At 39.8% G+C, this 12,821-nt stretch overlaps 1 protein-coding gene across 3 annotated transcripts in view; it reads right to left on the minus strand.

Moving 5' to 3' along the window:
- Positions 1-12,821, minus strand: part of LOC116622027 (zinc finger protein 256-like) — a 47,730-nt gene that overhangs the window by 14,644 nt on the left and 20,265 nt on the right. For 2 of the 3 annotated variants that reach the window (XR_004297504.1, XR_004297503.1), the window contains exon 2: positions 1,334-1,406. The exons of the other annotated variant lie outside the window; for it this stretch is intronic. The gene's annotated coding sequence lies outside the window, so the exon portion shown is untranslated. The remainder of the gene's footprint in view (positions 1-1,333; positions 1,407-12,821) is intronic. 3 annotated transcript variants of the gene reach the window in all.

Consider the following 12,821-nt stretch of genomic DNA (forward strand, 5'->3'; position numbering starts at 1 on the left):
AAGATTTTATTTATTTATTTGACAGAGAGAGAGACAGCGAGAGAGGGAACACAAGCAGGGGGAGTGGGAGAGGGAGAAGCAGGCTTCCCGCCAAGCAGGAGCCCGATGCGGGGCTCGATCCCAGGACCCTGGGATCATGACCTGAGCCGAAGGCAGACGCTTAACGACTGAGCCACCCAGGCGCCCCAAAAATTTATTAATTTTAACTTGAATTATATGAAAAAGATACTAATTGTGTTAATTAAATCACTTACAGCATTAGACTTTCTATCTTGGGATTAAGTCTGTCATGCTATTTTTTTAGTACTGATTTTAAGCTTTTAATAGGGCTTTAATTTTGCTTCAGTACTTCACTACCATTATTTAGCTTATTAAATTATTTAATTTACTAAAGAATATTTTAGTAGACTATTTGGTATTTGGCAAAACTGTATTATCTTTAGTGAGATATCTTTCTTTATAATTGTACAGACAATATTTCCTACATACAGAAAACTGGTTGATTTCTGATTATTTTCATAGCAAATACATAAATGTTAAACTATGTTATTAATTCTAACATTTTATGTGGTCCTATAGTGCCTCTGAGATATGCAGGCATTTCAGCTCTCAATAATATATTTCCACTTAAAATAAATATATCTTGGGGCGCCTGGGTGGCTCAGTTGGTTAAGCGACTGCCTTCGGCTCAGGTCATGATCCTGGAGTCCCGGAATCGAGTCCTGCATCGGGCTCCCTGCTCGGCAGGGAGTCTGCTTCTCCCTCTGACCTTCCCCCCTCTCATGTGCTCTCTCTCTCACTCTCTCAAATAAATGAATAAATAAAATCTTTATAAATAAATAAATAAACAAATAAATAAATAAATAAATCTCATAGCTATTTTCCCTGACTTATTGAAATGCCAGGAAATTGGAGTCAATAAGGGACCAGCATAGTCCTCTTATTTCTGATCAATTTGGGAATATTTCCATATTTCTCCATTCAGTACCAAACAGAGTATTTCTTGAAGAAAACCCATTCTTAGGGAAGCCTCCCCTTAAAATCTTGTTGAATTTCATTTTATATTAATATACTTTAGATCTCTGCTTCTTTTTCCATCACTGATAAGGTTTTTTATCTGAGTAAAATCATTGACTTGCCACAAAGGCTCATACAAAACAGACCCAGTTTGGATACCTGCTCCCAAAGAGTTTTCTTAATGTTATTATTCCTTTCTTTTAAATAGTATGGAAATTTATTAAGCTAGATTCCTTACATTTAGAATTATGTGAAAATCTGATACATTTCATTAAATGATGAGCACACAAGCACCTGTATATTAGGCAGCTTTTACCTTTTTAGTTTCCAAACTGCTCATTTATCTGGTCCCTCTGGATACAGACATCATTTGATTTTTAGAGTCCTGTCTAAAGACAGAAAAACATTTATAGTAAGAATAAAGTAATTTAACATTTAATGAAACACTAAGAATAAAAAGTATATTGTCTCAGGTTGAAAAATATTGCCTTAAAGACATAAAACTTAGAAAATATTATTAAGAGAAGAAAATGTTTTTAAAAACTGGCACAGTGGGGGGCGCCTGGGTGGCTCAGTCGTTAAGCGTCTGCCTTCGGCTCAGGTCATGGTCCCAGGGTCCTGGGATCGAGCCCCGCATCGGGCTCCCTGCTCCGCGGGAAGCCTGCTTCTCCCTCTGCCTCTGCCCCGCTTGTGTTTCCTCTCTTGCTGTGTCTCTCTCTGTCAAATAAATAAAATCTTTAAAAAAAAAAAAATAAAAACTGGCACAATGGAATATTCCAAATATATGTGAAAGGTAATACCATAAGGCTCATAGACTTATTACCAGCTTCAACAGTTAATTATCAGCACACAGTCATTTCATTTCATCTACACTGCTACCCACATTATCCACACTGGATTATTTAACAAAAAAATTATATATATCATTATATTCTTGAGTAAATAATCAAGAACATACTTCCACACAATGATATGGGATCTAAAGATGGTATTCATTCATTAAGGAGGACCTGAATACCTTTATAATACCTACAACAATAACAAAAACTCAATAATATCATTAAATAACAATAAGAGCTCATGGTTTCCTTATTTCCTCAAAAAAACCCACTAATAACCATTTGATTCAGGATCTAATCAATGTACCCCCATATAATTTGTGGGTTATTTTTTAAAGATTTTATTTTATTTTTATTTTTATTTTTTTAAAGATTTTATTTATCTTTTTTTTTTTTTTTAAAGACTTTATTTATTTATTCATGAGAGACAGAGAGAGAGACAGAGGCAGAGGGAGAAGCAGGCTCCCCGCGGAGCAGGGAGCCCGATGCGGGACTCAATCCCAGGACCCCGGGATCATGACCTGAGCCGAAGGCAGACGCTTAACCAAATGAGCCACCCAGGCGTCCCTAAAGATTTTATTTATTTATTTGTCAGGGAGAGAGAGTGAGAGAGCACAAGCAGGGGGAGCTGCAGGCAGGGCAGGCAGAGGGAGAAGCAGGCTCCCTGCTGAGCAAGGAGCCCAATGCATGATTTGATCTCAGGACCCTGGGATCATGACCTGAGCCAAAGGCAGACGCTTAACTGACCGTGCCACCCAGGCATCCCTAATTTGTGTTTTTCTATTAAGAGTCTGGCAAATAATAAGTCCTCCTTTTTTTCCCATTCTTATAAAAAAGAAAATAAATGGATCATTTATCTAGAATAATTTAAGACATACTATTAACTTACTGCATCACACTGATGTTGTTTCACACACTGTCCCAGACAGCCACTAAATGTATAATTTTTGCTAATGGTTTACTCAAATTCTAGTTCAGTTTATTGTGAAGGATACTTCAGAGGTAGTACAGTTCCTGCTTACTGCCTCCCACTGGAAGAAGTTTTTCACAGCTTTCTTGCTTGATGGTTTAACAAGATGTTTCAAAGTCATTTTCCTCACACTGACTAGGAATTGTCAAATTTTTATCAAGATGTCTTACACTTTTTTAGTGAGAAATTGCATTTAGAGGTCACAATCTGGAGAATGGAGGTGGTAGTTGCTCAGGGCGTTGGTCGTAATATCTGTACCTGTTCATGTCTCTCTCTATATTTTAAGTCAAATACAGACTGGTTAATGTTGATTTTTTTCAAGGAAATGAACAAATATATTACCTTAAAACAGTTTGCTTTTCTATTTCTTTTATTTTTTCCTAAAAGTCTTGGTTCTCAAGTATATTAATATTCTTATTCCATCATTTTAAAAAAAAACTATGATTTTACTAAAAAATATGATATTGGATACCAGTTCACAATTTCTTGGCTGGTGTTTTGTCTGAATATATCCCAATAAAAATAAACAGACAAAATTATTTTTTTAAGTTTCTCAAAAGTTATTTATATGGATTGGTCACAAACTTCACACATAATGATGTTTGCATACATACACACAAATATATATCTTAAAATTCATTTTGACATTGAAAGTAATAGGTTATTCTAGTATACGTTGGTTTTATGTTGTTTGATAAATGTGCAAAGTATTTCCATTTTTACAATAGTCAAAATATAATACAAGGTCAGTTGAGAGAAGTCTAACCTTCAACTTTCTCTGCCCCATGAGGCCATTATTTTTATAAGTTTTTTGTTAATCCTTCCATAGTCCTCTTCAAACACTGTATTTATTTATATTCATATTTATACTTAAATTTATACTGCTATTCTTTGCATTCTTAGAAAAATAGACCCTAGTTCACATGCTCATCTGCATCTCACTTTTTTTTCACATAAGAATATATCCTGGAGGTAACTCCATACCTGCAGTGAGGAATTCCTCCATGTTTACAGCTGCAGAGAGCCAGGGCCCGTTATACTCAATGTTTACATTATTTCCAAAGCAGAACATTGGTAGTGACCCTCACACACATACTCTTAATGTTCATTTACAGTGAGAAAGCCTGTGTTAGGCTTAATGCTGGAATTGCTGGGTGAGATGATGATAACAAATTTTTGTTATTTTTAATTCTTCTGACTTCAATTAAGATCAAGTTCCACTAGATTTTGCTGTGATCAGTTCTGTCAACTTGGAAATGGGGATTTTCTTCCTCTGCCAGGGTTTGGCATCATGGGTAATTCTTCACTCCTTTGTCTTTATAACTTCATTCTGCTTACTGGATACAGTAAGGGCCTTTTTAGATCTTGTCCAAAAGGGCAGGTGGTGATTTATGGAATCGCAGAGTTGCTTTGATGCCTCACCAGCAGTACTTCTGGGAACTGTCCTCTGGAAGTTGGGAGTGTTTGGGAAAGCTATTCTTGAGGGTCAGAGGTAGGCCACTTTAAAACTTCTCGGGGATGGTGGTGTTGGGAAAGCTGCTGGCTACCACGCACAGCAGGACCTGGGAGCTGGAGACTCACACTGAGACTTCTCTGTCATTCAGTGGTCCAGCTGTGCGCTCACCCACAAGGTACAGATTTCATCCTGCGATATGCTCTCTGACTGCTCTACCTCGGGCCTAGAGTTCCTTGTATCTGATAATCCTGTACTCTTCAGAGTTCTCGCTACTTCTTACCCTCCAATCCCTTGTTATTCCAGTCCTCTCTTTCTTTAAACTTTCCCTGTTCAAATTATGGCACAACAGTGACTCACGGACCTCTCCACTTCCTCTGTTCCCCTTAGTCTATATACAATACAAAGGCCAGAGTGATCCTTTTAATATACAGGTTGGATCATGCCCCTCTCTATTCCAATACTATGTACACAATGGCTTACCATTTCACTTAGAGAAACTCCAAATTCTTTACAATGGTCTACAGTGCCCTACATGACCTGGCTCCCTTAGCCCTTCAGCCTCAAAGCTTTACACTTACTCCCTTCATAGTTGTGCTCCGTTCTCACATTTTCAGCAAAGATCCAGTCATGATCCTCTCCTTCAGGCACTAGTCTGGTTATCTCATCTGTGTGCAACATCCTCCCAAATACGCAAATCCCTTACCACTCAAATATTTGCTCAAATGTCACGCCCCTGTGAGACCAACCCTGATCACCATATTTTACATTGCCATCCACTCTATTGTACACGCTCATCTTTACCTGAATTTTCTACTGTCTGTATTTGGGTGACATAACTTTACAACTTACTATTAACCCCAATATTTCTTTCATTATTTGTTCTCTGTTTCCATCAATTAGAATGTGAGCGACACATTTTTGGTTCTTTTCACTGGTGTGAACACACATTTAGAATAGCATCTGAGACAGACAAGGTGCTCAATAAATATTTATTCAGCACGGGACACCACCCCTTTCCCTCTGTTTATACACCTTGTCAACTTTCTCTCACTTTACTTTTTCTTAACAGCCAAGTTTGTTTTTGTTCAGTGGTCTCAGAAATAAAAATATGCTTTGGAAAACAATTTTCACGGTAGCCCAGATGCAGGATAGCCATGGACTCAACTGACTTCTCTCATGTCTCAGAACCCAGCGAGCGACCTCTACTTCCCACCGAGACTTAGCCAATCACCAACTTCACCAACTTCTCTATTTCTATAGTCATTCTCTTTGTACAAGTTTGTTAATTAACATTAATAGCTTTACATAATTTGCTCACTTCACAAATGCCTTTCAGATATAATCTTAAGTCCCATACAGACCCTCCCCACCAATTACAAGTGAAGAGACAACCACTTCCTAGCAAGAGGCCAGATCATGGAATCCGCAGTGTTTATCTCAGGCTTCAGAATCCCCGTCTCCACAGACGTACAGGTATACACATGTCTGCAGCTACTGTCCTGGCAGCAAACACAATCTGTGTCAGTAGGTGGCTATTTTAAAAAACAAGTATCAGAACCTCTGAGGAAATAGAATGTATTCCATAAAACCTAATAAGAAACCCATATGAAAAAACCTCCTTCTTCTTGCTCGGGTTGAAACAAGTACTCTTAGGATTGAAAGCATTAGGGAACTTTCTGAGGGGTCCAGACATACTGTCATGCTCACCCACCTGCTTCAGGGCTCCCAAGCATATCCTTCCTTCTTCCCTATTGCCCTGACATCTTCTCCTCTTGCTTCTGAATAAACGGACATGCAGACACTCTCATGACAGTCAGGGCAAAGGCTTAACTCTAAATGGAAGTGAGGAGCAGTAAGATAATGATTTTTAGTTCTCATCTGTAATTGGACACTGGTTTCTGGGTGGCAATTGCAGATATATGCAGTAGGGTTTTGTTTGTTTTTAATCACTGAGAGCCTGTGTTTAAAGGAGTCTGTTATTACATTTCTCTACAATACCTACGATTGGTGGAAGAGTATAAACCTCCAACTCCCGTCTGGAGATATGACTCAAGAGAAAAGTGACTGAAGATTCCACATTTAAGAGAGCAGAGATCATCAGGGACTTCAATATTCTCAGGTTCTCAATGTTACCCTGACCTAGAACCAGATTTCAAAATTACTGTGAAATTATAATTATCTATAAATCTGTAACTCTTTCTACCCAACAAGAACTTCACTGTCCCCTCTGATCAATACGAAATTCTGTGTGTTCACCCCTCACACACCTGTAGCATTAACAGGATGGTTTGTTCTGACATATAAAGTTCTACCCATATGATAACTGACTTTCTCTGCTTGACTTATTTCACTTAGCATAATCTCCTCCAGTCCCATCCATGTTGATATAGAAGTTGGGTATTCATCCTTTCTGATGGCTGAGTAATATTCCATTGTATATATGGACCACATCTTCTTTATCCATTCACTGTTGAAGGGCATCTCAGCTCTTTCCACAGTTTGGCTATTGTGGACATTGCTGCTATGAACATTGGGGTGCATATGGCCCTTCTTTTCACTACATGTGTGTCTTTGGGGTAAATACCCAGGAGTGCAATTGTGGGGTCATAGGGTAGCTCTATTTTTAATTTTTTTTTTTTAAAGATTTTATTTATTTATTTGACAGAGAGAGACATAGCGAGAGCAGGAACACAAGCAGGGGGAGTGGGAGAGGGAGAAGCAGGCTTCCCGCAGAGCAGGGAGCCCGATGTGGGACTCGATCCCAGGACCCTGGGATCATGACCTGAGCCGAAGGCAGACGCTTAACGACTGAGCCACCCAGGCACCCTCTATTTTTAATTTTTTGAGGAACTTCCACACTGTTTTCCAAAGTGGCTGTACCAACTTGCATTCCCACCAACAGGGTAAGAGGGTTCCCCTTTCTCCACAGAGAAAGTCAATTATCACATGGTTTCACTTATTTGTGGACATAAGAAATAGCATGGAGGTCATTAGGATAAGGAAAGGAAAAATGAAGGGGGGGGGAATCAGAGGGAGAGATGAACCATGAGAGACTATGGACTCTGAGAAACAAACTGAGGGTTTTAGAGGGGAGGGGGGATGGGTTAGCCCGGTGATGGGTATTAAGGAGGGCACGTACCGCATGGAGCACTGGGTGTTGTATGAAAACAATGGATCGTGGATCACCACATCAAAAACTAATGATGTGCTCACCTCATAATTGTGTGGAGGGCTCCTCTGAAGGGCGCTGGGCCCCCCTCCCAGAGTTTTCTGGTTCTGTGGGTCTGGGGGGGCCTTGAGAATGTGCACTTCTAGCAAGTTCCCAGCTGATGCTGATGCTGTGGGTCTGGGGACCCCACTTGGACAGATCACTTCTCTGCACCCCTGCTGCCCAGCATGTGGTCACTAGCCACAGTTCATGAGCACAGGAAACGCAGTCAGCCCAACTGGGGTTAATTTTTAGTTATATTTAACTTAGAGGCAATTAACTTGATGCACAGTTTAGAAAACTCTTCAGTATGGTATATGAGTCTTGTTTCAACTGTAAATTTTAAATACAGGTCAACCCTTTCTCATGGAAATTTAATACCCAAATTGAGAATCAAAAACACTGAGCTTTGAAGACAATACCAATAGAGTATGTCATTGTTAAAGTTATTATTTACATGTTGAAATGCTAATATTTTGGATATGATGGATTAAATAAAGCAATAAAGTTAATCTTAAAAAAAAACTAATGATGTATTTTATGGTGACTAACATAATAAAATAAAATAAATAAATAAAGTTCTACCCAAGTAGCATAATGATGGATATTTCAATATTCTTTCTCTGAGAGCACAGTGCACATAATTTAGCCCCTAAACATGCCTCTATGGCCACCATTCCCTTTTGATTAAGGGAATAAAATGAGTCCCTTTTTTTTGCCCTTGAATGATTACACTTTGAGCATAGGAGTGACCAGTGATCACAGCTGTTAAGGAGTCAGAGACTCCTCAAAGTTGTCTCTGATTTACAGAAACTGTATAAATTCTCACTCCACATAAAATGACATCTTTGTTGGAGAACTAAATTCATTTTGTTTTCTTTTCAAAATTATTTCTGGAAATTTCCCTTGGTTTAAAATTCTTCTTTGATAAAGTTCATATGTATATTCTACTTTTTCTTAAAATTATTTTTCAATTTTAATTGCTGTTATAAAAATCATAATTGTATCTAAACATTTTGAACAAATCCACCTGCCTATAAAGTTAACATGAAAGTTTATGTCTAAATACCCCACAACTCCCTCCTTCAATAACCCAAGGACTAAAGGTTGTTGTCAATAGTACACATCCTTGGAGAAACATTTTGAATTATTTACAACTACTTAGTAAAATCTCTTTTAGATAACCTCTCTCTGATCCTTTTGTTTGCTTTATTTTTTCTGGTGGGGGGGAGAGTAGGGAGGAGGGGCAAAGGGGGAGGGAGAGAGAATCTTAAGCAAGCTTCATGAGGTGGGGCTTGATCTCATGACCCTGAGATCATGACCTGAGCCAAAATCAAGAGTTGGACGCTTAACCAACTGAGCCACCCAGGCACCCCCTTTTGTTTGCTTTTAAGGACATATTCTGAATGTCCTTTATGTGGGAAAAAATGCGGTTAATGAAAAGCCCTACAGGAAACATGAAGACAGTAATACATATATTTTGGATTTCCTCCAGATCTTCAACTCCAATTAAAGCCAATTTCCACTTAAAAAAGAAAAAGACCAATTTCCACTTGATATTGATGTGATGGGCTCTTTCAACTTGGAAATGGGGATTATCTTCCTCATTCAGACAGGAGTGGGGATCCTGGGAAATTCCTTCCTCTTTGGTCTTTATAACTTCACTTTGTTCACTGGACTCAAGTTGAAATCCAAAGACCTGATTCTCAACCAACTGGTCTTAGCCAACTCCTTGGTGCTTTTCTCCAAAGGGATCCCTCAGACCATGGCAGCTTTTGGATGGAAATACGTCCTGGATAACATTGGATGTAAAGTTGTCTTTTATGTATACAGATTGGGCAGAGGAGTTTCCCTCAGCATCACCTGCCTGTTGAGTGGCTACCAGGCCATTAAATTCTTTCATTTTATTGTTTTTTGGTGCTATCACTTAAGGACCACACTTATGTTCATCCCATTTTTCTTTATACTCTTATTGTTATATATAACATTAGTACAGGGAATTTATATATATTTAGAATTTACCAAATGTTCCTAAAATAGATGCCTCTGTATCTGCCACTGAGGGAAATACAAAGAACGCTAGTAGTGCCCTGCCATGTCAAGTACTCCATCCCAGACACGGTCTGCACCTCCTCCAATAGTAATCCAACAGCCAGATTTTTAAAGTCAGCATCTTTTGGATTTTCTTGATAGTTTTCCTTACTATGCATAAATCCTAAACTATAGTTTGGCTCTGTATATCATTGACATTTATATGAATGGAATCATATGCTATGTATTTGTTTGATCTTACTTCTTTTGCCCAGTGAATGTCAGTAAAATTCACCCATGCTGTTCAATGTGTCTGTATCATCCATTTTCATTGCTGCTGAGGGCACCATTTCATAATCTGTCTCTATTCTACACTGATGGACCTTTGTATTGCTTTCAGGTGTTGCAATAACAACAATGCAGCTGTAAACGTGTTTGTTCATGTGTTCTGATGCACATCAGAACATACTTCTTTGGAGCAGCAGTTTCCTTCCACACTAGGTGTGGATGTCCAGATGTATATGGATCTCCTTCTAAGCTCTACATGGTCTCCACTGATCTGTACATGTAGCTCTGTGCAAATATCTAATACCAAATTGTCGTCATTTCTAGTTTTATAACAGGTCCTAGCTTTTTTTTTTTTTCTTAAAGATTTTATTTATTTATTTGACAGAGAGACACAGCGAGAGAGGGAACACAAGCAGGGGGAGCGGGAGAGGGAGAAGCAGGCTTCCCGCAGAGCAGGGAGCCCGACGCGGGGCTCGATCCCAGGACCCTGGGATCATGACCTGAGCTGAAGGCAGATGCTTAACGACTGAGCCACCCAGGCGCCCCAGGTCCTAGCTTCTGAAAGAACAGTCCACCTTATCTTTTTTTCTCCTTATCTTCTAAATGTGCCTTATTTTTCTGTGAATTCTGAGTTTTAAAAACCCATTGTCAAGTTCAACAACAGTAACAAAAATCAGAAAAACGAAAACTTAAAAGTATTTCAGCACTCAGAAGACTTTTTCTCTTAAAACTACCAACTATACCAGAATTTACTTTTAAACTGTGTTATGTGTACAAAATTATTTTTTCTTTTAGATAATAAAAAAACATTATCAAGAGATGGATTATCCTTACATGCCAGCCCTATTTCACCACCCTGCTTGGTTTGTCTTGTCTGAGTATTTGTTTTTAAGACAGTCATTGTGGTAAATTCCCAGTTTGGAAAAATAAATTCCAAGGTTTAATATGCCCACAAATATTTTTATTGCTTTTTCTTTCAAACGGCATATTGGCTGAGGATATATTTTTAAAAAATTTATGCTTATTGGAGCAAGATGGCGGAGGAGTAGGAGACCTGGATTTCGTCTCCTCTCAGGAATTCAGCTGGATAGGGATCAAACCAATCTGAACACCTACGAACTCAACAGGGGATCGAAGAAAAGAAGAGCAACAACTCTCTGAACAGAAAAGCGACCACTTTCTGGAAGGTAGGATGTGCGGAGAAGTGAATCCGAGGCGATATTCGGGAGGATAGACGGCGGGGGAGGGGCCTCCATCGGCCGCTTCTGGCAAGTGATAGAGCCGCGGAGCACAGAATTGGAACTTTTAGAAGTCGGCTCCGCTGAGGGACGTCACTCCGGTGGCTAAGTGGGGGGTGGAACCCTCGCGGGACAGTGTGGTCTCAGGACCCTTGGGGTCACAGGAAGACTGGGGGTGCCTGAGTGCAGCAGAGCTCCCAGGTATCGGAGCAGGGAAGCCGGCTGCAGAGACGGAGCCCAGGCGCGGGCTCTCAGCTCCGGGTTGCTATAAACCGTGATCCGCGGCACAGTCGGGCCACAGCTCCTCCAGCAGGGACCCAACAAGCGGCAGATCCGGGGAGACTCACCTTCCTCCCCCGGGAGGAGAGGTGCGGGAGCGCACCGCGGGGATCTGCTGGGTTTGGAGACTCCACCCGGGGTCGGGTGCCAGATAGAAAGGCGCGGTCACAGGCCGGGTGAGCACGGAGTGCGGCCGGAGACCGGGGAGACAGGAGTGACTGACTGCTTTTCTCTGGGGGCGCACTGAGGAGCGGGGCCCGAGTTCTCGGCTCCTCCGGGGCGGAGACTGGGAGGCTGCCATTTTCACTCTCCGCCTCCAAAGCTGCACGGAGAGCTTGCAGGGAACAAAAGCTCCAGAGAGCAAACCCGAGCAGATTACTTAGCCTGGACCGGCAAGGGCGGGGCAATTCCGCCTCCGGCAAAGACATTTGGGAACCACGGCAACAGGCCCCTCCCCCAGAAGATCAGCAAGAACAGCCGGCCAAGACCAGGTTTACCGATCAGTGAGAACGGCAGAACTCCAGCGCTAGGGGAACACTGCACATAGAATTCATGGCTTTTTTACCATGATTCTGTAGTCTTTCAAAGTTAATTTTTTTTTCTCTGTCTTTTTTTTTTTGAATTTTTCTTTTTCCCTTTTTTAACCAACATCTTATCAATCCCTTTTTTAAAAAAAAACATTTTTATTTTTCATTTTTAGTCATATTCTATCCCTTCATAGTAGTTACCCGTATTTTTGGCATATATATATAAGTTGTTCTCTCTTTAAAATTTTGAGATAGTTTCTTCTAACAGATCAAAATATACCCTAAATCTCTATTGTATGGTTTTTTTCTACTCCCCTGCCTGATCACATTCTCTCCCCCTTTTTTTCCTCTCTCTTTTTTAAATCCTTTCTTTTTTCAAACAACTTCTTATCAATTCCTTTTATAAAAATTTTTATAATTTCCATCTTTACAGTCATATTCCATCCCTTCATCATATCAACCCTTATTTTTGTACATATATAAGTTTTTCTTTCTTTAAAATTTTGGGAGGCACTTTCTTCTAACAGACCAAATACACCCAAAATCTAGTGTGTGGCACTGATCTATATACCAGCCTGATCATATTTGATCACATTCTGTTTTTTTTTTTTTTTTCTGTTTTTGTTTGTTTTTATCTTTATCTTTTTCTTTTCCTTTTTTTTTCTTTTTCTTTTTTCTCTCTTTCCCTTTCTTTTCCCACTGCTTCAGGTCTTTTCTGATTTGTTTACAGTATATTTTCTGGGAACGTTGTTACCCTGTTAGCATTTTGTTCTCTCATTCATCTATTCTCCTCTGGACAAAATGACAAGATGGAAAAAATCACCTCAACAAAAAGAACAAGAGGTAGTACCGACTGCCAGGGACCTACTCAATACGGACATTAGTAAGATGTCAGATCTAGAGCTCAGAATCATCACTTTAAAGATACTAGCTGGGCTTGAAAAAAGCATGGAAGTTATTAGAGAAAC

Source organism: Phoca vitulina, unplaced genomic scaffold (assembly GCF_004348235.1).
Source record: "Phoca vitulina isolate PV1807 unplaced genomic scaffold, GSC_HSeal_1.0 scaffold52, whole genome shotgun sequence".
NCBI lineage: Eukaryota > Metazoa > Chordata > Mammalia > Carnivora > Phocidae > Phoca > Phoca vitulina.